This window comes from Scyliorhinus canicula, chromosome 1 (genome assembly GCF_902713615.1).
Source record: "Scyliorhinus canicula chromosome 1, sScyCan1.1, whole genome shotgun sequence".
NCBI classification, from domain to species: Eukaryota; Metazoa; Chordata; class Chondrichthyes; order Carcharhiniformes; family Scyliorhinidae; genus Scyliorhinus; species Scyliorhinus canicula.
The window spans coordinates 302,856,056-302,883,277 of record NC_052146.1 but is presented as its reverse complement, the minus strand read 5'-3'; the positions used below and the strand labels follow the sequence as shown (position 1 = coordinate 302,883,277).

At 48.7% G+C, this 27,222-nt stretch overlaps 1 protein-coding gene across 6 annotated transcripts in view; it reads left to right on the top strand.

The window, feature by feature from the left end:
* Window positions 1-27,222, top strand: part of hivep2a (HIVEP zinc finger 2a) — a 224,562-nt gene that overhangs the window by 162,014 nt on the left and 35,326 nt on the right. For 3 of the 6 annotated variants that reach the window (XM_038816698.1, XM_038816704.1, XM_038816712.1), the window contains exon 2: window positions 20,509-20,578. The exons of the other annotated variants lie outside the window; for them this stretch is intronic. The gene's annotated coding sequence lies outside the window, so the exon portion shown is untranslated. The remainder of the gene's footprint in view (window positions 1-20,508; window positions 20,579-27,222) is intronic. 6 annotated transcript variants of the gene reach the window in all.

Below are 27,222 nucleotides of genomic sequence, written 5' to 3'. Positions count from 1 at the left end.
TCATAATGTTTTTGATAAAACAAATCAATAAATTAAACAAAAGGTGAAAAATGAGGGGGTGACAGTCCCTGGTGGGGCATTGCAGCAAAAATCAAAACGACAGCGGATTTCCCCTCTTTATATCTGCTAAAAGTACATAGTTAAACAATGCCCTTCACCTCTGTATCTTAACAGTATAACTAACATGCCATTAACACTTTGATCCTTCTGAAATTGTTTCTCCCTATCTACTCTATCCAGACCCCCCCTCGCGACTTTATACAACTCTTATCTAATCTCTGAACTTCTCTTTTCCGAGGAGAAGGAACCTTCCACATTTGCCCGCTCAAAAACGATAGCGAGCACGTAAAAGGGAGGGGGGCTATATTGGAAGGCTCTTTCAAAGTGCCCACACATGCAAGATGGGCCAAATGGCCTGCTTCTGTGCTGCATGTCTCTGTGATTCTACCTCCCAGCCTGACTGGTTACATTTCAGGCCATTTGGATTGCTTCTTCGTGGCTTGACTCTCTCTCATAGTCTGGGGATGTCAGGATGTAGTTTACAGGTTATAGTTCCCCGAACAGGCGCCAGAATGTGGCGACTCGGGGCTTTTCACAGTAACTTCATTGAAGCCTACTTGTGACAATAAGCAATTATTATTATTACTGACTGCATGATAACTGGAAACTTTTAGCTTCACTGCATGTGTATGGCAGCGCAGTGGGTATATCACTGAATTAGTAAACCATAAAGACTTGGGTTAATACTCCAACAAATGCAAGTTTAAATCTCACCGTGAACTTAGTTAAGACAATCCAGATATAAAAAGTTGTTGGATTAAGTTTCCTACACCATTGACCAGACAGCAAAAGTACGTCATTGGCTGGAAAGTGCTTTGGGCCATACTAAAATTGTGAAAGGCACTATACAAATGAAATTGTTTTGAAATGATCATAAAACCCATCTGGTTGCCCGACAATTCCAATGCTTCCCCATCGGGCAGTTCAAATCTTTATTTTTCCATTTGTGGCATGGTGGTCAGCACTGCTGCTTCACAGCACCAGAGACCCGGGTTCGATTCCAGCTTGGGTCACAGTCTGTGTGGAGCCTGCCCGTGTCTGCGTGGGTTTTCTCTGGGTGCTCCAGTTTCCTCCCACAAGTGCTATTAGGTAATTTGGACATTCTGAATTCTCCCTCTATGTACCCGGGCAGGGGGTCGGAGTGTGGCAACGAATGTAAGCCTACCTGTGACACTAATAAAGAATATTATTATTATCCCTTTATGCGAAGTGGACATGGCACAAAGGGTGGTTTCACGGTCACCATTACTGAGACTAGCTCTCGATCCCTAGATTTCACGAATTGAATTTTAAATGCAACCGGCTGCCGTGGTGGGACTTGAAGCCGTGTCCTGGGGGGCGTTAGTCTGGGCCCCTGGATTATGGGTCCGGTGACATTACTGCCCGTCACTGTCTCCCCTCGCTTGCTCCTTGCTTCTCCTGGGTGTCTGCGGGCAGTAGCTCGCCCCTGTTCAGCTGTAACCTCCCTTGCTTGATGAATGCAGCAGTGACATTGTGCCTGGGCGAACCTCATTGGCTGCAGCTGGACTGTGTTACTCTGTCATGTGTGACGTCACGCCGATGGAAATATGTAAATGAGGTGTCGGTGGAAAGTGCTGAAAGGCTTGTGATCTTTCAGGAAACTGCAGTATTTTCTCCCCCCCCCCCCCCCCCCCCCCCCCCCCCCCCAGTCTGTCTGCAAATATCACCGCGCTCTACAGCAAGTGCCAGGGCGACAATCAGAAACGCCAGCAGCCAACCACCCCCCCCCCCCCCCCCCCCCCCCCCCCCCCCCCTTCCCCCTCCACCCACCTCGAATTAGCAACCCACTGAACGAGATCGCTCGTCAAGGAAACAGGGGGAAAGCTCACATGACTGCGGCCTGGTTTCCTCCCAGCACAGCCGTTCTCAGAGTGTGCAGCCTGCACTTGAAGGCCCCGTGATTCTGTGCTCGCTTCACCTTGGAGGCCGGTGTGCTACCCAAAGCCGCTGCTGAGTAAGGTTTGCATTGCTGTAGCACCTTCCCCAGCATCCCGAGACGCTTTCCGTCCGACGGAGCACTTCCGGGGGCGGGGTGACGTCGGCGTTGCCACGGTGAGAAACACGGCGACCAGTTTGCGGCGCAGCAAGATCTCACAAACAGCGCCGCGATAATCCCGTCTCGGTGACGTTGATTTGAGGGATGAGTGTTGGGCCAGGGTACTCGGAGTAGCTCCCCTGGCCGCCCCCCTCACCTCCCCTGGGGAGAATGCCATGCGGTCGTCCATTTTCCAACTGAGGTAGGGTGGGGGGGGGGGGAACAGACAGGAGTTTAATTTAATATTCATCGGAAACGCAGCCCAGCCCTGCCGATGGTGTTGTGCTGTCTCAGTAATGCCTTGAAGTTACATAACAAGTCTCTGGTGTGGGTGTCCAACCCACAAACCCCTAACTCAATAGACGAGAGTGTGCCACCAACTGAGCCTTGCCCATGACTTCTAATTGGTTGGCCCGACTGAATATGGATAACAGGATCCCTTCCCTCACAGAGACTTTTACCCATGCAAGTTCGATTTCACTTGCAGCTATTTTTTAAAAACTGAATTTAAATTTTCAAAGTGCCAGGGTGGGATTCGAGCTCGCGTTCTCTGGGTTAGCAGCCTGTGGCACGACCCAACATGGGTACATTACTGGACTTAACGTGGCCTCTTGTCACTTTTCTCCCCCCTTTACCCTTTCATGCGATGTAATAATAATAATCTTTATTGTCACAAGTAGTCTTACGTTAACACTGCAATGAAGTTACTGTGAAAAGCCCCTAGTCGCCACACTCCGGCGCCTGTTCGGGTACACAGAGGGAGAATTCAGAATGTCCATTTCACCTGACAAGCACGTCTTTTGCGTCTGGTGGGAGGAAACCAGAGCACCCGGAGGAAACCCACGCCGACACGGGGAGAACGTGCAGACTCCGCACATACAGTGACCCAAGCCGGGAATCGAACCTGGGACCCTGGCGCTCTGAGGCAACAGTGTTAGCCACTGTGCTGCCCATGTGGATTCACTGGCAGCAATTGTTGCATTTTCCTAACTGCCCTTGAACCGAGTGGATTGACAGGCTATTTCAGAGGGCAGTTAAGGATCAGAAGTGTAGCTCTGGAACTGGAGTCACATGTCAGGCCAGGCCAGATAAGGATAACAGATTTCCTTCCCGAAAGGACATTAGTGAGTTTTTTTTAAAGAACAGCTGTCGATGGTAGTTGCCGTAGTCACCATTACGAATTGGTTTCCAGTTCCGAATTTGATTCATTGGGTTTAAGCCACACCCGCTGCCATTGTGGGACTTGAATCCAGCCGAGGGCCTTTGAATGACTTGTCCAGTGACATTACGTCACAGTGTAGGCTTAAAGGGGCTGACCTTTCAGCTCAGAATAACCAGTCTGACCACAAGGAACCACATTTTTTCAGATAATGAGTCAGCATTGACAGTGGATTCCCCACCCATGTTTACATCAATGGTAACCTACGCAGCGTAACCCAAACCCTGTCATCCCAAGCTGTTTAGCACAGTTAGATAGTGTCCTGAATCATCCAGTATTACATACACTGCCACTTTCGGGCACAGATTATAGGAGCCTTTTTGTTTGAAACAATGCAAGTTTGTTCCTTTTCTTTTGTGGTGGTCCCTTACGATTTTTGGCTTTGATTAGAGTTGCCTAAATACCAATCCTGACCTCTCGACCAGCTCTTTCACAATTCGCAATTCCAGTCAGGGCAGTACCTTCAGCTGCAGGGACCCAATGTTCTGGAGCCCCCTCAAAAACAGCTTCTTCCCCGCTGTTACCAGACTCCTAAATGACCCTCTTATGGACTGACCTCATTAACACTACATCCTGTATGCTTGATCCGATGCTGGTGCTTCTGTAGTTACATTGTATACCGTGTGTTGCCCTATTATGTATTTTCTTTTATTCCCTTTTCTTTTCATGTACTTAATGATCTGTTGAGCTGCTCGCAGATAAATACTTTTCACTCTACCTCGGTACACATGACAATAAACAAATCCAATCCAATCCTTCCTAAACCTCTCCGCCTCTCGATTTTCCTCTCCTGATTTACTACACTCCTTTAGATCTCCCTCCATGACCAAGCTTTCAATTCGCTGGCCTGAAATCTCCCCATGTGGCTCCCGGTCAGATTTGTGTCTGATTAGGCCCCACTGATGCATTTTGGGATGTTTTGCGACATTAAAGGCGCCGTGTAAGTGCAAGTTGTTGTTGGCAGTGAGTGCTTCGCCTCCAGGGCAAAGGTTCACTGAATTAAATAGAATTTGCGGCACAAAACAGGCCAGACGGTCCAACAAACCCTTCTTCCACTCGGTCAGCCTTTCCTTCCAATTTCTCCTTCATGTGTTTATTTAGCTTCCCGTTAAATGCATCCAACATTACTCTCTTCAGCCACTGACCTGTGGTAGCGTTTCCATGTTATCACCATCTCTGGCTGAAGAACCTTCTCCCGAATTCATCATTGGATTTATTAGTGACAATTAAATTTCACGGCCCTTAGTATAAGTCTCTCGACAAGTGGAAACATCCCCTCTGCGTCTGCCCGAGCAATACTCTTCAACCGTAAATGATTCCCTAACCCACGTCCTCCACCACTTTGACAGCAGGGCAGCAGACGCATGGGAGCATCAGCTTATCGAAGCTCCCCTCCCCACCCTGACTTGGAAATATATCGCCGTTCCTTCACTGTCGCTGGGTGAAAATTCTGCAACTTGCTCCATGGATAGCACGGTAACACGGTGGCTATTATTGTTCCTTCACCGCTCCAGGGTCCCAGGTTCGATTCCCGGCTTGGGTCACTGTCTGTGCGGAGTCTGCACGTTCTCCCCGTGTTTCCGGGTGCTCCGGTTTCCTCCCACAAGTCCCGAAAGACAAGCTGTTAGGTGAATTGGACATTCTGAATTCTCCCTCCGTGTACCCGAACAGGCGCCGGAATGTGACGACTAGGGGATTTTCACAGTAACTTCATTGCAGTGTTAATGTAAGCCTACTTGTGACAATAAAGATTATTATTAATTATTATTAACAGCACTGTGGGTGTAGCTACACCACATGGACTGTAGTGGTTTACGAAGGCAGCTGACCACCACCTTCTCAAGGACAATAATTGAAGTCCACACCCTGTGATTGAATTGTAAAAACACCGGGATGGTAATGTCATTGATTGTCCAGGTCTTGCTGCATTTGGACCTGGACTGCTTCATTATCTGAGGAGATGTGAATGGTGCTGAACATTGTGCAGTCATCTACGCACATCTCCACTTCTGACCTTGTGATGAAAGGAAGGGATACAGATGAAGCAGCTGAAGATAGTTGGGCCTCGGACATTACCCTGAGGAACTCCGGCAGTGATGTCCAGGAGTGGAGATGGTTGACCTCCAAACACCACAACCATCTTCCTTTGTGCCAGGTATGACTCCAGCCAGTGGAGAATTTTCCCCTGATTCCCATTGACTCCGGTTTAGCTCGGGCCCCTTGATGCCATACTCGGTCAAATGCTGCCTTGATGTCCATAATGCTGGTCTTATCGGCGGCAGCAGCATTTATTGCCCCTCCATAATTACCCTTGAACTGAGAGGCTCACTCGGCCAGTTCAGGGCAAGTTAAGATTCAACCATATTTCTGTGGGTCTCGATGCCAACATGTCGGTCAGACCAGGTAAGGACAGCAGAGCAGGGACTGTTTAGCACACTGGGCTAAATCGCTGGCTTTGAAAGCAGACCAAGCAGGCCAGCAGCACGGTTCGATTCCCGTAACAGCCTCCCCGAACAGGTGCCGGAATGTGGCGACTAGGGGCTTTTCACAGTAACTTCATTTGAAGCCTACTCGTGACAATAAGCGATTTTCATTTTATTTTCATTCATTGCTGGGGAACAGCTTCATAATTCCAGATTTTATTCATTGAATTTAAATTCCACTAGCCACCGTGGTGGAATTCAAATCCATTTCCACAGGCTTCTAGATTACAAGCCAGTGACATTTTATTTTATTCATTTACGTGATGTAGGTGTCGTTGGTTAGGCCAGCATTTATTGCCCATTCCTAGTTGCCTTTCAGAAGGTGGTGGTGAGATGCCTTGTTGAACCGCGACAGTCCTTCAGTTGTAGGTATACCCACCGTGCTGTTAGGGAGGGAGTTCCAGGATGTTGCCCCAACGACAGTGAAGGAACGGCGATATATTTCCAAGTCAGGATGGTGAGTGACTTGGAGGGGAACCTCCAGGCGGTGGAGTTCCCAGGTATCTGCTGCTCTTGTCCTTCTAGATGGTAGTGGTCGTGGGTTTGGAAGGTGTTTTCTAAGTAACCTTGGTGAGTTATTGCAGTCAATCTTGTAGATGGTACACATGGCTGTACGTCGGAGGTAGAGGGTTTGAAGGTTCGTGGAAGGAGGAGCTCCTTTGTCCTTGATAGTGTTGAGCTTCTTGAGTGTTGTTGGAGCTGCACTCATCCAGGCAAGTGGAGAATATTTCAATACACTCCAGACTTGTGCCTTGGAGATGGTGGGCAGGCTTTGAGGGGTCAGGAGGTGAGTTACTCACCATCGGACTCCGAGCCTCTGACCTGCCCTGGTAGCCACAGTGTTAATATGGCTAGTCCAGTTCAGCTTCTGATCAATGGTAACCCCCAGGATGTTGAAAGCAATGGTAATGCCGTTGAATGTCAAGGGGCGATGGTTAGATCCTCTCTTGTAGGAGATGGATATTGCCTGCCAGTTGTGTGGCACGAATATAACTTTCCACTAGTCAGCCCAAGCCTGGATATTGTCCAGGTCTTGCTGCAATTGGACAGGGACTGCTTCATTATCCACGGAGTCACGAACGGTGCTGAATATTGTGCAGTCATCCGCAAACACCCCCACATTACCACTGGGCCCCTAGATCTCAAGAGGGTCATAAATCTGTGGAATTCTTCACTACAGAGAGCTGTAGAGGCGGGATCATTAAGTCTGTTCCCGGCTGAGATAGACAGATTTTTAATCAGTTTGGGGAACCAAGGGTTATGGGGATGAGGCCTGAAAATGGAGCTGAGGGTCATCACATCAGATCAGTCATGATCTTATTGAATAGCAGAGCAGGCCCGGTGGGCCGAATGGCCCACGTCTGCTCCTACGTTGTTTGGTTTTATGGTCCACACAGCCCCCTGAGATTTAATTAATCGTTGTTTGAAATGGAAAGTGTTCTGTCTCAGTCGATGGTCGGTATTCCAGCAAGGCATTGGCGAAGCTCAATTGTTTTTTCTATTTGCAACAGGTCTCTGACTTCAGTGCTCGAATCCGTGCGCCTTCCCTTTCATATCATGCTTCCAAGAAGCTGGGAAATGTGACAGTATAACTGAGTGTTCTGGATTTAATACATTGAACTGCAGCAGGAAACGGAGAATTTGATTTGCTACTCTGGGCACGGTGCCAAGGAACAACCAATTCAATTATTTTTGTTAAAAGGAAGAATTTGATTACAGCATCTGGCACCGTGCCAAAAGAGTCTAATTGGATTCCTGCTTTCCAAAGACATATCGCGTATTTCCCTTAACAAATTAACGTTACGTTTACCCACAGCGTAAAAGTTTAATGTATGCAGATGTTTCATTTATTCGCAATATTTAGACATTTAAAAAAAATATATGTTGGTGGGCAGCGCGGTAGCACAGTGGTTAGCACAATTGCTTCACAGCTGCGGCGTCCCAAGTTCGATTCCCGGCTTGGGTCACTGTCTGTGCGGAGTCTGCACGTTCTCCTCGTGTCTGCGTGTGTTTCCTCCGGGTGCTCCGGTTTCCTCCCACAGTCCAAAGATGTGCGGGTTAGGTGGATTGGCCATGCTAAATTGCCCTCAGTGTCCCAAAAAAAAGGTTAAGTGGGGGCTACTGGGTTACAGGGATAGGGCAGATATGTGAGTTTACGTAGGGCGCTCTTTGTAAGGGCCGATGCAGACTCGATGGGCCGAATGGCCTCCTTCTGCACTGCAAATTCTATGAGCTTCCTTTTAAAAAAATGTTTTTTGTGTGTGCCTGATGGATAATATCATCAGCTGATGGGGCCAAAAGAAACATCAATGTAACATATTCATGCTTACACCCTCTCATTGAATGATGCAGAGGAGGAGGGAGGTATTGTCTTTTATATTTATGCCACCTCTTTGATGAAATGATCCCATTGATACATCGTATTTTAAGTGTTACCACTTTAAGCATTTTCTTTATTCTTTCATGGGATGTGCGTGTCGCTGACAATGCCGGCATTTGCAAGGCCATTTCGGAGGGCATTTAAGAGTCGGCCACCGCATTGCTGTGGCCTGGAGTCACGTGTAGGCCAGACTGAGTAAGGCTGGCAGATTTCCTTCGCTAAGGGACATGAGCGAACCAGATGATAGTTTCATGGTCACCATTACTGGGACGAAGACAGGATTTCCCAGCTGTTTCCGCAGGCACGATCTTTTCACAGCAACTTCATTGCAGTGTTAATGTAAACCTACTTGTGACAGTAAAGATTATTATTCTGCACCCCCCCCCCCCCCCCCCCCCCTTGCCGTGCCGGCGGAGGGAGCGAGAAACCCTGTTGACCCCATGGTCACGGCACGGGTGTGGAGTCGGAAAATCCAACCCTAGCGTTGTATCATCAATCATCAATTAAAATTCCCCCAGCTGCCGTGGTGGGATGTGAACCCATCTCCCCAGTTCATTATCGTTATAATAATATTAATAATTTATTGTCACAAGGCTTAGAATAATACTGCAATGAAGATACTATGAAAATCCTCTAGTCACCACACTCTGGCACCTGTTCGGGTACACTGAGGGAAAATTCAGAATGTCCAATTCATCCAACAAGCACGCCTTTCGGGGAGGAAACCGGAGCATCCGGAGAAACCCACGCACACATGGGAGAACGTGCAGACGCTGCGCAGTCAGTGACTCAAGCCGGGAATCGAACCTGGGACTCTGGCGCTGCAAAGCAACGGTGCTAACCACCGTGCTACCATGCCGCCCGCTTGCGGATTAGCAGCCCACTAACTTTACCGTTAAGCCACCATCTCCTCTGTAATTTGTTTTGAAAGTTATTAATCGATCTGTTTCCACCTCCTTTTTAAGTAGCGCATTCTGGATCACAATGTACTCTGTGAAAATAATATCTTCTTCATTTTTCCCGTTTCTTTTGTTAATTTGTCAATCTGTGACCTCTGCTAACCGTCCTGTTTGCCACTGGAAGCATTTTGCCCTCTCTACTCTATCGAGACTGTTTGTCATTCTGAACACCTCTCATCAAATCTCCCGTTCACCATCTTTGCTCCAACATTTCCAGATAGTCTCTCCACACAACTGAAATACTTCACCCCCGGTCTGTCTATACCTGTACCCTCTCGGAGGCTTTGACATCCTTCATAAAGCCTGCTACCTAGAATTGGATACAATATTCTAGCTGCTGGCCAATCAGTGTTTCGTAAAAGGTTTGCATGACTTTGTTTTTTTTTTCTTCAACTCTTTTCCTCTGTTTCATTATCATCACCATCGGCTGTCCCTTGCTGCGAGGATGACGCCTAATGGTTCTCTCGTTGAATCTAGAGTGCGCGATAAAGGCCTTGCTGATGGAATTTCTTTTGCCCCCTTGCTGATACATGGTCCAAGTCTCACTGATGTTGAAGAATGCGGTGCTGAAAATTGTTCTGCAAACTAGGACTTTTGTGGGCTGGCAGAGATCTTTGCAGTTAAACACTCACTCCCATTCTTTGCAGAAGTCTGAGCTGATGCAATTGAGGTGTTGGATCACCTTGTCAATCATAACCTTTTGAGAGAGGTTGCTGATGAGGTATGGGAAGTATCCAACATATTTCAGAGTCTCCCCGTCCACATAGATGGGAGGTGGAATATTTTGCTGACCAGATCTGGGTTCATGTGAGTTTTGTTTAGGCAATATTCAAGGATAGGCCAAGTATTTTGTTTGCATAATTGAAGATTTGATAATGGCTGGTGCAGAGTGAGCAGCGACCCTGCAAACCGCAGATTTATGTATGTTCATGGGAGCCAGTTCATTTTTGGTACGGAGACAACTGAGGTTAAAGAGTTTCCCATCTACACCATGTTTAATACTCACACCCGCGGGCAGTTGATCTTTAATGCGGCGAGTAGCCATTGTCAGGTAGATTGTAAATAGTATGGGGACTATCACCCAGACTTGCTTGAGTGCAGTCCAGATTTTGAATGCGTCTGTTTCAGATCTCCCACTCAAGGTAGTTACAGACATCATGAAGCAATTTCAGGAGTGTGATGATGTTTGAATGGAAACAGAAAAAGCTGGAAATACTCAGCAGGTCAGGCAGCATCCATGGAGAGAAAAAGAGCCAACGTTTCGGTCTGTGACCTTCTATCAGAACTGAAGATCTCGACCTGAAAAGTCTGTTTCTCTCTCCACAGGTGTTGCCTCAACTGTTGAGTATTTCCAGTATTTTTTTTGCTTTTATTTCATATTTTCAACCACGATATTTGTACGGGGAGATAATCTGAAGAGTATCAGCTTGCCCTCGTAGATTCCTTCGAAAGCCAACCTTCCGAGATGCTTTTTAACCAGCCTTCTCCAACAGCTGTTGGCTGCCCCTCAGCAACGTCCCTGTTTACAAACCACCGTCTTATCCTCTGTTTTGTATTTTCATTCCCCTTCTGACTCTTTCTGTTTTCTTTTACCGTCACCTTGTCCGGAACAGTCGACATGACCTGTACTTGAAAGGGATAAATTTGGAATTAATCAGCGTGTGAGTGGCCAATCTGTAGAATGGGCTCTCTGAGCTGATGGCAGGAACAGTCCGTATACAATCCGTTCAAATCTGAATTAAGCTGATCTCTCTCAATATTTTGCGACGCAGTATATGAGTCATTTGACACATTGATGTGATGGGTGTAGTGTGGGAGGACAAGTGACTTTGGGCCAATGGTTCCCCGAGCTCTTCCCCAGTTGGGGCTTTCCTCAGACCTTCTGCCTGGGTCTGTTGTACACTCTGTGACAGAGACTGATGTATTTTGCGTTGTATCATTGAAATACCGGGATGGGGGAAGGCAACGTCACCGTCTCGTTGTCACGTAGGAATTGAAGCAGCCAATTTTTGAAGAACACATTACCACAAACAGTAACTAGTTAACGACCAGAGAGCCTGTTTTTTAGTAGCTTTCATTCAGGGATACATAGTGGGCGGGATTTTCTGGCCTCCAAGCCGCCTGCTTCTCGGCAGCGGGAGGCGGCGGGCCGTTCGCTGGAGGCGGGATTCTCTGCCACCGCTGCTGCCAATAGATATTCCCATTGAAGCCACCCTGCACCACCGGGAAACCCGTGGGCAGGGGGTGCGCTATTGGCGGGAACAGAGAATCCTGCTGATAACCAACGGCGGGAGAATTACGGCCATTATCCAGGATCCCTGGGAGAACTCCCTAACTCTTTAACATAGAGCCGTGGGGTCTATTACATCCACCTGAGAAGGCAGACGGGGGTCTTAGTTAATATCTCATCTGAAAGTCGGCAGCCCCCAACCCCACCCCCACATCGCAGTTATAGCACGCCCTTGGTCCTAAACCGGTGGTGTAGACCTAGATGGTCTTCAAGGCCTGAGCTGTGACCTTCGTTCCCAATGATACCAGAGATTGACGCGTCCAGAATATTAACTAAATTTTTTTTTTAAAATTTAGATTACCTAATTATTTTTTCCAATTAAGGGGCAATTTAGCGTGGCCAATCCACCTACTCTGCACATTTTTGGGTTGTGGGGGCGAAACCCACGCAGACACGGGGAGAATGTGCAAACTCCACACGGACAGTGACCCAGAGCCGGGATCGAACCTGGGACCTCAGCGCCGTGAGGCGGTTGTGCTAACCACTACGCCACCGTGCTGCCCTGAATATTAACTAAATTTAAATTTTTTCACAACATTATTGGCCTGAATTGTGATGTTTTGCATTCGCCTTCAGTTCAATACCCGGCGAAGCAGCTTTAACCTCAAATCTTTAGAAATCGACTTCTTTTGATTTGAGCAAAACGGGGCTCCATTCGACATTAACCTAAATTCTGCTCTGAAGTGTTAATTCGCGTTTTTATTTTTGGATTTGAATTGAAAGTTTCACACTCGTGTGACGCTCTGTGAACGAAGTAACGCACAGAAGCAGATGGGACACAGCAGGAAATATTAGTGAAATTACAAAATAATTATCAGTCATTAACAGGGTAAAACCTAGATTTGCAATAATGCATAGTTTCACATTGCACCAAGAGCTTGTGCATCACTCCAGACTGGCCTGACAATAGTGTTAACCCAGATCCAATCAACCAGGCATAACCAAGTTATAACCGGTGGCATTACTACTCACTGGTCAGGTCTCAGCCGACATTTCTGAGCCACCCATTTTCAGGGAGGGGGCGGAAAAGATTGATCCAAAGGTCCAGAACTGCGGGGCCTTCAGTTAATTGGGGAGCTGCTGTCCAAGGGGAGGCAGATTAACGGGAGATTTGGTCGAGGTGAAATCAGGAAGTGTTTGACAGAGTAAAGGAGAGATATGTGTCCAGCGACAAAAGGGTCAGTAAGCAAAGGAAACAGATCTAAGGTAATTGGCAGAGGAACCAGAGGTGATGTGTGAAAACATTTTCTTACACCTCATGCACTGCCTGACAGGGCTGTGGAAACTGATCGATGGTAACTTTCAAAGGAGGATTGGGTGAATGCTTGAACGGGTAACAAATTGCAGCTTTATTGGGAAAGAGCAGGGCAGTGGGGCACGTTGGAGCCACTGGGCTGGATTATCACAGTCTGGAGCCTCCACGGACATTTAAAGCGGGAGCTAATTTCAGGATTCACGGCCACATTGCCAAGCAACACCCCCCCCCCCCCCCCCCTCCCCATTTCTATCAGGTTGGCTAAGAATGGCCTCAAATACCCTCCATGTCAACCCATGTTCCTCTACCTACCTCAAATGGCTCTGATACCCTCCCCGCCAACCTTTGGCAAATCCAGGCCCATTCACCCAGAACCAACAAGTCCGAGAGTAACAGTGGAATGTGTGAGAAAGCTTTAAAAACAGTCATTCATTCCTAACTTTCTTTTTAAAAATGCCTTTACTCAGCCCTATAGAAGTCTCTATAATCCAGACATTTAAAGTACCGGTGGCAGAAACTATAAGCACTTGCAAACTCTTCATCTTATAAATAAACATTATGCAGTTGACAAACTACATCTGAGAGAACGAGGTATATTCAAGCAATGTTTTACCTTGGTACAGCAGTTTAAATGGAATAATGGAAGTCGGGGCTCTCAGCTCAGCAAATGGATGGAAAGTATTTCTAAAAACCACGCATTTGTATGGCACCTTCTATATCTCTAGGACATCCCAAGGCAACTCAGTGTTGCAATGGAGGAATGCTAAGCTACACAGCCAGTGTAAGTTGGAGGAGGTTGCAATGATATGGTGTTAGGATTAATGGTCACTGATTAAAGGGGAGACATTCCAGTGGGATCAGTGCAGAGAAGACCTGGGAGGCTGATCCCTTCGACCATCTTTCAAGTTAGGAGGCAAAATTACAGAAAGTTGCACTCTTCATTTTCGCAAGGGGGTGTTGAGAGGTGATAGTACAGAGGGATGTAAAACTGGTAAAGGAGTGGAAAAATAGAAAACTGGGTATTACTTTGTTAAAGAATGTCATTGGGAGAACAGGGAAGGCTGCAAATACATGATTAGACCATAAGACCATAATCTATATATCACCTTTCACAACCATTGGACATCCCAAAGTGACTTACACACTTCAGTTTGAAGTGTCGTCACTGTTCCAATGAAGAAAATGTGACAGCCAGTTTATGCACAGCAAGATCCCACAGGCATCAAGGTGGTAATGAACAGATAACTTGTTTCTATTTTGTATTGTTGCTCGGGAGATGACTGTTGGCCAGGACACCAAGGATAACTCTTTTGCTCTTCTTCGAAATAATGCCACATGGGATCTTTCACTTCCTGGTCAGGTGGACAGGTGCTAACTCGCTTTAACATTTCCTTCAGAGGCCGGCACCCCGACAGTATAAAACTCCCTTGGTGCTAAAGTGGACAGCTTTGCCTTTTGCACTCGCGCCCTGGCGTGGAACTTGAACCCAAAATCTTGTGATTCAGAGGCAACAGCGTTGCCAACTGAGCCATGGTTGACTCCCCTAATAGCAACGCTGATATCAATGCGCAATCACTGTATGAAATACATTTCCACACAGAGACATGGAGGCAAAACTCTGGACTTCAGTGAACAATTCTTGCAAGACACGTATTTCAGGATCCTGTGGGTTACTACTGATCAGAAGCTGAACTGGTCTAACCATATAAATACTCTGGCTGCAAGAACAGTTCAGTGGCGAGGGATCCTGCAGTGAGTAACTCACTTCCTGACCCCCCCCCCCAAAAGCCTGTCCACCATCTACAAGACACAAAGTCAGAGGCGTGATGGAATATTCTCCACTTGCCTGGATGAGTGCAGCTCCAACCACACTCAAGAAGCTCAACCCCATCCAGGACAAAGCAGCCCACTTGATTGGCACCCCTTCCACAACCATTCAATCCCTCCGCTATCGGCGCACGGTGGCAGCTATGTGTACCATCTACAAGATGCACTGCAGGAACTCACCAAGGCTCCTGAGCAAGCACCTTCCAAAGCCATGACTATCCAGAAGGTCGAGGATGGTAGATACCTGGTAACATGACCACCTGCAAGTTCCCCTCCAAATCACTCACCATCCTGCCTTGGAAATATATCCCCGTTCCTTCACTGTCACTGGGTCACAATCCTGGAAGTCTCTCGTTAACAGCATTGCAGGTGTACCTACACCACATGGACTGCAGCCGTTCAAGAAGTCAGCTCGCCATCATCTACTCGAGGGCATCAATGGATGGGCAACAAATGGTGGCCCAGCCAGCGATGCTCAAATCCCATAAAATGAATTTAAAAAAGGATCTTTCTGGATGGTTGATTTAAGATGGTGGAGGCTGGAAGCTCTGAATGACGTTCCTCACCTGGAGTTATCTTATGATCATCTGGTCCTGTGTCCTGATGGATAGTTTCCAGCTTAAAAGTCCCCAACAACTAACGACAGCTTCAAGAACAAAATTGTGTGAATATGCAATTAGTCCGCTGTTATATTTTGATGCAGCCTTGGCATGCTGAATCCATTTCTAATTCCTTCCATATACCCTCCAAGTTTGTCCTTTGAAGGATTCAGCTGCTTCACGCGTAAGAGCGAAAAAATGCACTGGCCATTTCATACGGCTAACCACAGCTCCAGTTATCCTCAGCTAAACTTTGCGCAGGTTTAAGTCAAACTTTCGATCATGCTGCATCTCTTCCTTACTGTCTTCTTCCTTTAAATTACCTTTAAACGTGCTTCCTTTGTAAGTTCGGACAGTTAATGGGGGAAAAATGCTCGCCTTCATTCACCACTTGACCATCTTGAAATGGAATTATTCTCAGGAATGTGGGAAGGTGCCATTCGCCCGTCAGTCCTGTTGCAACATTCAAAGATATCGGGGCTGATATTCTATCTCAACTCCACCTTCTCATGCTACCCCTTCAATAACAGCATGCAGGTATAGGAAGTGCATTCATATATGTATTGCCATGTCCTGTACACCGTGAGGTGTTGGCAGCACAGGAGTTCTGACCAGTGTGGCCATTGCCATGACGTGAGAGAGCTGCTGAAGATCTTATAGTAAACCTGTTTCAGTTGCAGTCCTTCGTCAACATTCCTATGCAACCCAGCATGGTAGCACAAGTGGATAGCACTGTGTCTTCACAGCACCAGGGTCCCAGGATCGATTCCCCGTTGGGTTGCTGTCTGTGCGGAGTCTGCACGTTCTCCCCGTACCTGCGTGGGTTTCCTCCGGATGCTCCAGTTTCCTCCCACAGTCCAAAGACGTGCAGGGTAGGTGGATTGGCCGTGCTAAAATTGCCCTTAGCGTCCCAAAAAAAAGGTTAGAAGGGGTTATTGGGTTACGTGGATAGGGTGGAAGTGAGGGCGTAAGTGGGTTGGTGCAGACTCGATGGGCTGAATGGCCTCCTTCTGCACTGTATGTTCTATCTAACCCAGCAACTTTGCACAGGGAAATTTTTAATTAAGTCCAAATTTCCATTTCTGTTAAGGAGTCACAATGTGGAGATGCCGGCGTTGGACTGGGGTGGGCACAGTAAGAAGTCTTACAACACCAGGTTAAAGTCCAACAGGTTTGTTTGGAATCACTAGCTTTCGGAGCGTAGTTCCTTCAACACCTGATGATTTGAAACAAACCTGTTGGACTTTAACCTGGTGTTGTAAGACTTCTCACTGTACAGGAATTGGTATTCATGTCTTCAGATCATTAGTTGAAACCTCTACATTGCTCATCCACTACCATAACCACCCTGCTGCCCTACCCTGACCAAGTTAATTAGGGAATCGCAGATTCATTTAAATTTGTACTGTTTTCCCCTTTGAGGGGGGAGAGCTGACTGGTGGTGATTTAACCTGAGGGTCACCACACCTCAGGCGAGGGGCAAGGTTGAGAAGGGAGGGCCTTGATGAACAACCTCAGCTGGTACGGGAATTGAACCCACGCTACTGGCCTCGCTCTGTGTCACGAAGCAGCTGTCCAACCCACTGAGCTAAACCGACCTCCCACCATTGAAGAAGCACCAGCCTCGGGGGGGGACCTTTATAGGTGGCCGGGGGTAAGATCCACGTGGTCAGATGCTCGGGCGTGCAGCCGATTAGGGGTCTTATTTTTATGTCTGCCTCCATGGTCCGAGTCCGCCGTGGAGCTCGCTCGGCACGGCCGCTGGAGGCCGCCGCCATGCACGGACTCAAAACCAGAAGTGCGGAGGCCCGTATCCACAGCTAAAGCTGTGTGACTTACTCCGGGTCCCTACTAACCCCCTGCAGGGCATGAAAATCGCTTATGAAAAATGAAAATGAAAATCGCTTATTGTCACGAGTAGGCTTCAAATGAAGTTACTGTGAAAAGCCCCTAGTCACCACATTCCGGCGCCTGTTCGGGGAGGCTGTTACGGGAATTGAACCCTGCTGCTGGCCTGCTTTCAAAGCCAGCGATTTAGCCCTGTGCTAAATAGGCGCCTGTTTGGGGAGGCTGGTACGGGAATTGAACCCGCCTGCTGGCCTAGTTCTGCTTTACAAGCCAGCTGTTTAGCCCACTGTGCTAAACCAGCCCCTGAATTGAATGCCCGAGAGGACGAGTTACTCTTCTTGGTGGTCGCCAATCCTTCCAAGTCATTATAACCACCCTCTGAAAAGTGTCATCCAAGCCACACTACAATCCCCGTTGCTTCACTGTCACTGGGTCAAAATCCTGGAACCTCCTCCCTAACAGCGCTGTGGGTGCCCCTACACCACAGAGACTGCAACGGCACAGGAAGGCAGCTCACCATTATCTTCTCAAGGGCAATAAGCTGATGCTGCCGCTGTCACTGGGGTTTTACGTTCTATGAAGAGATTCCCCCCGGCCCCCGGCCCCATCTGAAAGACGCCCCCCCCCCCCCACCCCCCCACCCCCCCCACCCCCCCCACCCCCCACCCCCCCACTGACAGTGCTGTTGTCGTACTGCACCGCAGTATCAGCCTCAGTTATTGCGCTGAAGGTCTGGGGGTGCTATTTGAACCCGCGACCTTGGTGAGTCAGAGGTGAATGTGCTACCAACTGAACCACAGCTGACGTGCATGAAAAAAATGCGACTGTGGTTGCACATTACTGGTTTGGTCTGGTTTGGTGGAATCACATTAGTGGGCAGTGCAACCATTACCTCATTGAATATAACTTCCTTGCTCACCCAAAGCACAGCCTTTCATGCATGTCATAGACAGAACTAACGACGAGTGCTTTGAACTGACCCCCATCTCTTGGGAGGCGAACATCTCTTTAGATATTCCGAGGATTCCGGGGCTAATAGGGTTCATTAATGAAGCAGGGCTGTGTGGATGTGGCATTGTATTCCCTGTATTAAAGAAGATTAAGGAGCGGTCTAACTGGGGCGCTTAAAATAATTTGAGCGTTTGATGGAGAGAAATTTATTTCCTCTGGCAGACGGATCCAGAGGTTGGTGTTTAGGAGGGATATCGCAAAGGCTTTCTTCACATAACAGAGAATGGAAATCTTAATTGGACTTTCCCCCAATATCTGTTGAGACTGGGGGAGGGGGGGGGGGGGGGGGGGGCAATTAAACATTTCAAAACTGGGGTTGAAAGAGTTTGGTTAAGTCCGGGTGTTAAGCTTGGAGGAGCCAAGATGGATGGATGGCATTAAGATACAGATCAGCCCTGATCTGATTGAATGGCAGAGCAGACTCCTGGATTGACTCTAATTTCCAGTTTTCCCATGTCCGGGTCATTATGTCTTTCATTTCACTGCTGCCTTCTGGTAGAAACCCTGTCTTTCCAAAAGACAGGACTGCTTTGAGGCGGGGATGCAATGGAACTTGTCAGAATGAAACAATGAGGGCCTCTGATGACTTGTTTAGGTCGGGTAGGTGTAACCCACACTCAGGCATGTTGAGCTGTTGCCTGAAGGGGTTCTGTGACCTCACTTAAATGCTTCCTTTGTTGTATAGTTCCTCAAATTCCAACGAACGCCTATTAAACACTTCCTTTTTTGTGGAATTCCTTGGAATCTGCTGTTTCACCTTTGATAATTTCCCCTCTCTACCTGACATAGACTGAACGCTGCAAACACTGACACAAAAAGCCACAATTGCTCAGGGTGCACAGCAGGTCGATCGACTCTTGTGCAGGGGAAAGATGGGCTAACAGTCCAGGCTTATCCCAACTTTAGAGACTTGTGGGGTGGCCTAAGTTTAAATTTGCAAGATTTTAAAGCAAATGTTTGTTGCGATGAAATACCAAAGATCGCAGAACAAGAAAGTCGGGAGCGGTAGGGAAAATCAGGTCTGCATTTGGGTTCCAACCGTGATATTTCTAGCCATTTCCACATAACCTTTTGACTGCTGTTCACATTGTTTGAGAGAGAGAGGGGGGTGGGGGGGGGGGGGGGGGTTCTTGTGTTCTTGTGGAAGCAATTTTAGATATGTACAGAAGGAATTGAATGGGATGGAACGGCAAGGTGATTGTAGTTGACCTATCAAAAAAGGATTGTCTTTTTGGGATCGATTCTAAAGGTCTCTCATACCCCACGTATTACAGTGGAGCTTCCTGTTGACCTCATGATAAGGACAGAGGCCTAGACTTATTGGATTGATGCAAATGGAGACCCGGGAAGGTACCCTGCCAAAAATAAATACTGCGCAATTTAAGATTAGATATTATCCAGTTGCTGCAGGAGAGAAAAGTATTGAACCCTGTCTCTGTGACCACTTACAGCCCGACTTAGCTCCGATGTCTCTGCGTCCCTCCAATTCTGACCGCCTATGGATTGGATTGGATTGGATTTGTTTATTGTCACGTGTACCGAGGTACAGTGAAAAGTATTTTTCTGCAAGCAGCTCAACAGATCATTCAGTACATGGAAGAAAAGGGAAATAAACAAAATTCAAGAAAATACATGAGAATACATAATAGGGCAACACAATATATACAATGTACTACATAAGCATTGGCATCGGTTGAAGCATAGAGGGTGTAGTGTTAATGAGGTCAGTCAATAAGAGGGTCATTTAGGAGTCTGGTGACAGTGGGGAAGAAGCTGTTTTTGAGTCTGTTTGTGCGTGTTCTCAGACTTCTGTATCTCCTGCCCGATGGAAGAAGTTGGAAAAGTGAGTAAGCCGGGTGGGAGGGATCCTTGATTATGCTGCCCGCTTTCCCCCGGCAGCGGGAGGTGTAGATGGAGTCCATGGATGGGAGGCAGGTTTGTGTGATGGACTGGGCGGTAGTCACGACTCTCTGAGGTTCCTTGCGGTCCTGGGCCGAGCAGTTGCCATACCAGGCTGTGATGCAGCCAGATAGGATGCTTTCTATAGTGCATCTGTAAAAGTTGGTAAGGGTTAATGTGGACATGCCGAATTTCCTTAGTTTCCTGACACGGCATCATTTGAAGTCTGTGCCTTCAGGAGCCTGGGTCCTGAGCTCTGGAATTCTAAAATTCCACCATCTCCTTCCCCGCCAATAGCATCCTGTCTACCCCTGCAAACCCCCCCCCCCCCCCCCCCCCGCCACCCCAAACCTCTCTAATCAACTGGTGTGTGTTGAACATTATGAGCTGTCTTTACTTGAAGTCCTTCCAACAAAGCAGATTATTTGTCAGAAGAAGGTTATTTGAGAGTTTCTGTTTGCGAGATTTTGTTCAGCGTTTATCTGGGAATCTTGAGGTTTAATTATTCATCATCCAACAAGAACATAGGTGCCTGTCTGTCTAACTGATTGTGTTCAGTGTCGGAAAGCCAGTCACAATTGCAAAGCGTGTTCTTACAGGCCCTCTGTTTAATCCTTGCCAGATAAATCTGATGCCACGATAAAGGAAGAGTTGGGATTAACACACTGAAGCGGAACTTGACCAGAAAATAGGTAATGGACTGCCAAAATGTGGTACTCGTTTGTGACGCACAAAATTTATCAAGATGAGAGACGTTGACGTTGCGAATTGGAACATTTATATCCGAGAGTTTCACGCTCGGAAGCAGGATAAAATCCCCTGCAGTGTCACAAACCCGGCCCTAACCTCCGACCACATAAAGTGTGAATCTTTGACCATAAGACATAGGGGCAGAGGTCAGCCATTCAGCCCATCAAATCTGCTCTGCCATTCAGTGAGATCATGAATGATCTGATATGATCATCCTCAATTCCACTTTCCCACCTTAAACCCTTGATTCCCTGACTGATTAAAAATCTGTCTATCCCAGCCTTGGACATATTCTGTTCAGTGAGTGAGGTGTCAATTCAGTGCCAATCAGATGCTCGTGGCATCTGTGCTGTTACTGCATGGCCATTAGGAATTATATTGATTCATCACATTATTAATTAATTATAGCAATTATATTATTCTGATCATATTAAGTGGTGGAGAAGGCTTGATGGGCCTTATGTTGCACCCCTGTTCCTACTTATTGTGATCTTTTTTTTAATATAAATTTAGAGTATCCAATTTTTTTTTCCAATTAAGGGGCAATTTAGTGTGGCCAATCCACCTAACCTGCACATCTTTGGGTTGTGGGGGTGAAACCCACGCAGACACGGGGAGAATGTGCCAACTCCACACGGGCACTGACCCAGAGCCGGGTTTCGAACCTGTGGCCTCAGCCCCAGTGCTAACCACTGCGCCACATGCCACCCCATTTATTATGATTCGATGTGCTAAATGCCCAAGCTCCCCATTACCATTCATTGAGCAAATGAAAAGCAGACAATATTTGTGCTCTATATCTCCTCTGGGTACAGGTGGCCAACTCTCCTGTATTTTAAGGCTGTGTTTATCAAACTTTTTATTCGGGGACACATTTTTACCAACCGGCCAACCTTCTTGACCCACGCCGGCCGACCTTCGCGACCCATGCCGGCCAACCTTCACGGCCCACGCCGGCCGACCTTCTTGACCCGTGCCGGCCAACCTTCATGGCCCACGCCGGCCAACCATCACGGCCCACGCTGGCCGACCTTCATGGCCCACGCCGGCCGGCCTTCGCGACCCGTGCCGGCCAACCTTCACGGCCCACGCCGGCCGACCTTCACGGCCCACGCCGGCCGACCTTCACGGCCCACGCCGGCCAACCTTCACGGCCCACGCCGGCTGACCTTCGCGACCCATGCCGGCCAACCTTCACGGCCCACGCCGGCCGACCTTCGCGACCCGTGCCGGCCAACCTTCACGGCCCACGCCGGCCGACCTTCACGGCCCACGCCGGCCGGCCTTCGCAAACCGTGCCGGCCGACCTTCGCGACCCACCATTTTCTCTAACCTTGTTTGTTGCTGACAAAATTGGAGGAAATGGTTTTGGGTCCCTTTGTCCCTTTGGCCCCCTGAACTTGAAAAAAAAAAGGCTACGACCAGATTTTTAAAAAATGGGGCCGCACTGCGCATGCGTGCCCGATCATCGCGCATTTTCAAAATCTGTTCCTGGCCATTTTGAAGGCCACTCGCAGCCGGCATTATTAAAAGCCGGCTGCTGCGGCTGTTGCTCGTGGATTTGAGCGATCGGGAGCGCCGCGACGGACGGCTCCGTGACCCTCCCGACACCTGCCCGTGACCCAGCCTGTGGGTCGCACCCCTGAGTTTGACAATGCCTGTTTTAAGGGATTGCGCCTTATTGTGACTCTTTGTCCCATGCGCCACCTTTTCCTCTGGCATCTCCAGGGCAGCCAGTAGAGACGAGCCTTAGCACCTCTGCTGAGTTTACAGTGCAGAAGGAGGCAATTCGGCCCATCGAGTCTGCACCAGCCCTGACAAAGAGCACCCTACTCAAGCCCACGCATCTACCGTATCCCTGTAACCCAGTAATCCCCATTTAACCTTTTTGGACACTAAGGGCAATTTAGCATGGCCAATGCACCTAGCCTGCACACCTTTGGGCTGTGGGAGGAAACCGGAGCACCCGGAGGAAACCCACGCAGACACTGGGAGAATGTGCAGACTCCGCACAGACAATGACCCAAGTCGGGAATCAAACCTGGGTCCCTGGAGCTGAGAAGCAACTGTGCTAGTACTATGCTACCTTGCTGCCCAAATCCATTCTATCCATTCTCTCCTATTTATTCATGGCCGTTCAAGGGTTGTGGTACAGAATTTCAAACCCAGTCCACTAACTGCCAACAAATCCTATTTACATCAACAAACCCCCCCCCCCCCCCCCCCCCCCCCCCCGCCGGGCGGCATGTCACGCAGTGGTTAGCACTGGGCCTGCGGCATTGAGGACCCGGATTAAAATCCCAGCCCTGGGTCACTGTCCATGTGGAGTTTGCACATTCTCCCTGTGTCTGCGTGGGTTTCACCCCCACAACCCAAAGGATGTGCCGGTTAGGTGGATTGGCCACTCTAAATTGCCCCTTAATTGGAAAAGAAAATGATTGGGTACACAAAATTTATTTCAAAAAAACATCGCCCAAAGATGACGGTGGATGGATGTTGAACATGGAAGGATTTCAGAAGCGTGATCACCAAGGCTTCACTTTGGGCTCATTGATAATTTGGTTCCATAAGTCACCTCCACCCAGGTGTGGGGGAAGGACGAGGAGGTTTGCAGGAGGTACGAAAATTGCTCATGTAATAATCTTTATTAGCGTTACAAGTAGGTTTACATTAACGCTGCAATGAATTACTGTGAAAATCCCCTAGTCTCCACATTCCGGCACCTGTCCGGGTACACCGAGGGAGAATTCAGAATGTCCAATTCACCGAACACCTGCCAGTGGTGTAGTAATTAAAATCGGTGATGCTCAAGAGGCCACAATGAAAGGATGACAGTTTTCTGAGAGGGTCGTGGTGGCTTGAGGAGATTACAGAGGCAAGAATGGGGTGAGGCTTTTCAAAAAAATGAATTTCAGGAATGTGTTCGTTGCTGGTTAGACCAGCATTTATTGCCCATCCTTCGTTACCCTTCAGATGATGAACTGCCTTCTTGATTCGCTGCAGTCTTTCACGTGTAGGTACACCCACTGTGATGTTAGGGACAGAGGTCCAGGGTTTTGACCCAGCGGCCATGAAGGAGTGACAATATTTTTCAAAGTCAGGGTGGTGAGTGACATGGAGGGGGACCTCCGGGTGGTGGGATTCCCAGGTATCTGCCACTCTTGTCCTTTTAGATGGTAGTGGTCGGGGGTTTGGAAGGTTCTGTTGAAGGAACCTTGGTGAGTTACTGCAGTTCATCTTGTAGGTGGTACACACGGCTGCCACTGTTCATCAGTGATGGAGGGTTGGAATGTTTGAGGAAAGGAGAGCAATCAAGCGGGGCTGCTTTGTCCTGGATGGTGTTGAGCTTCTTGAGTGTTGTTGGAGCTGCACTCACCCAGACAGTGGAGAGTATCCCATTACAGCATGGTAGCACAAGTGGATAGTACTGTGGCTTCACAGCGCCAGGGTCCCAGGTTCGATTCCCGGCTTGGGTCACTGTCTGTGCGGAGTCTACACGTTCTCCCCGTGTCTGCGTGGGTTTCCTCCGGGTGCTCCGGTTTCCTCCCACAGTCCAAAGACGTGCAGGTTAGGTGGATTGACCATGATAAATTGCCCTTAGTGACCAAAAAGGTTAGGAGGGGTTATTGGGTTACGGGGATAGGGTGGAAGTGAAGCTTAAATAGGGTCGGTGAAGACTCGATGGGCCGAATGGCCTCCTTCTGCACTGTATGTTCTATCACACTCCTGAATTGTGCCTTGTAGATGTTGGACAGGCTTTGGGAGTCAGGAGGTGAGTTACTCGCCATAGGATTCCTAACCTTTAACCTCTCCTGATAGCCACAGTATTAATGTGGCTAGTCCAGCTTCTGATGAATGGTAACCTCCAGGGCACCTTATCCTATTAAAATCAACCTTCCCCCAATTCAGAAACCATGGGCGGGATTCTCCGACCCTGCGCCGGGTCGGAGAATCGCCTGGGGGGGGGCGACGTGAATCCCGCCCTGCCGCTCCAACGAATTCTTCGGTGTCGGTTGTTTAGCTGGGGCGGGGATCGCGCCGCGCCAGTCGGGGGCCGTTGGCAGTGCCCTCCCCCCCCCCCCCCCCCCCCCCCCCCCCCGCTGCGATTCTCTGGGCTCCGATGGGCTGAGCGGCCGCCCGTTTTCGGCCAGTCCCGCCAGCGTGGATTAGACCAGGTCAGTACCGGCGGGACCTGGCTCTGAGGGCAGCCTGCGGAGTCCTCGGGGGGGGGGGGGGGGGGGGGGGGGCGCGAGGGGATCCGGCCAGGGGGTGGGGCCTCCACGGTGACCTGGCCCGCTATTGGGGCCCACCGATCTGCGGCGGGCCTGTGCCGTGGGGGCACTCTTTCCCTCTGCGCCGGCCTGTGTAAAGCTCCACGATGGCCGGCGCGGAAATGAAACCCCTGCGCATGCGCAGGGATCACGTCAGCGGTTCAGCGCATGCACCAGAACACGCTGGCGCTCCTGTGAATGCGCCAACTCGTGGCGGCTGGCAGAGTCCCTTCGGCGCTGGTTGGTGCGGCGCCAACCACTCCAGCACCGACCTAGCCCCCGGAAGTGCGGAGGATTCCGCACCTTCTGTGCGATCCGACGCCGGAGTGGTTCACACCACTCTTTAGCGCCGGTACGATCCACCCCGCCGGTTGGGGGAGAATCCGGCCCTTATTTCTGATCCATCTCTGTCCTTTTCCATAAATACCATAAATCGTGCTGAGTAACTGAGTTACCATCACCAGAAAGCTCCCCCATTGACACCTCTACCAGCTGCCCAACTTCATCCACTAAAACTAGGTCATATTAGACCCCCTCTCTGGTGGGAGTTTCTGCCTGCTGTCTCAAAAAGCTCTCCTGGGTGCATTTGAAGAATTCCGCACCTTCTAAACCTTTCACACTTGAAATCACTTACTATTATTACCCTATCAATTTTGCACTTCTCTGAGATTTGCCGACGTATCTGCTCTTCTATCTCTCCCTGACTGTTTCAGGGCCTATAGCACAATATGATTGCCCCATTTCCGTTTTTAAGCTCCCTATGGCCTCAATTGAGGAGCCTGCAAAGATATCCTCCTCCTCACTGCAGCACTTGTCAGTCCTGTCCCCCTCCCTCAACCATATCCATGTGATAGCAGTAATATCACACTCCCATGTGCTAATCAACACCTTCAATTCATCAGCTTTACCTGTTAGACTCCTTGTATGAAAATAAATGCCATCCAGCCTTCCATGTTCCTTTGTGCCTGCCCCCCCTCCCCCCCAGCAGCACTAGCAAACCTGCCCGCAAAGATATTGATTGTATTCTAGTTCTGCTGTAACCCGCCTGACTTGTACCGGCCCCCGGATACAGACACAGTGATCCAGGAAACTAAAGCCCTCCCTCATGCACCATCTCTTCAGCCATGCATTCAATTCTCTATCCTCCTTTTCCCGTGCTTCCTGGCATTGGCACCGGGAGTAATTTGAGAGATTGCAATCTTTGACGTCCTGCTTTTCAATCCGCTACCCAGCTTCCTAAATTCTTGGTGCAGGACCTCATCCCTTTTTCTGCGTATGTCGTTGGAAACAATAGGAACCTTGACCTCTGACTCTTCACCCTTCCCCTTCAGAATGCTCTGCAGCCGTTCAGTGACATCTTGACCCTGGCACCAGGGAGGCAACATACCATCCCGGAGTCACGTCTGTGGGCGCAGAGATGCCTGTCTGCGCCCCTCACTATCGCGTCGCCAACCACTATTGCTCCTCCACCCTCACTCCTTCCCCCCTGTGCAGCTGCGCCACCTACAGTGCCGTGAAATTGGCTCTGGCCGCGCTCGCCAGAGGAGCCGTCACTCTCGCTGCTTGAAATCGGGTTCTTGATGACCTGCCTCCCCCCGTTTCTTCTGCTCTCCTGTTCCCTCTCTGACTGCACTTCCTTAAACTGCGGGGTGACCATGTCTAAAAACATGACATCTAATAGTGTCCTGGTAATACAGAATTTGAACATTGCCAAAAAAAAAGAGACAGGTTGCTGAAACTTTATGTCTGGCACTCATCAGTACAAATGCAAGAATACCAAATTTCCAACAAATCACGGCAATTTATATTACAGGAGAAAGTGGTGTTGATGGTAGACCGGTGTTGATGTTGCCGGGGAGAAAGAATTAGGGATTTCACAGCTCCCCAAGGTCCCAGGTAATTCATAACATCGAATCACAGTCAACTCGCCAAACAATCAACACCCTTTTCTGTGTTATAAGTTGTTGTGATCTTTTGAAATTTGATGTTCCTGAATTTGTCCTGATGAATGCAAGAGCTTCAGCAACATGTTGTTCTTTTCAACAAGATAGTCTTTCCTTATTAAGTCCATTAAACCCCTTCATAATTCTGAACCGCTCCGATAAATCATGTCTTTGTCTCTATTTCAGAGGAAATTGGTCTTGTGCCTCACCTCCCTCCTGATGTTCATATTTACCCCTACCCAGGATCTACAATGTGCCCTCTCCCCTGCCCCTGCTTCAATGCCGTTTCCATAATGCGGCACCCATGTTGATTAGTGTTTCTGCATTTCAGACATTTCAAAAACAAAATTCCTCCTGACACGCAAAACAAAA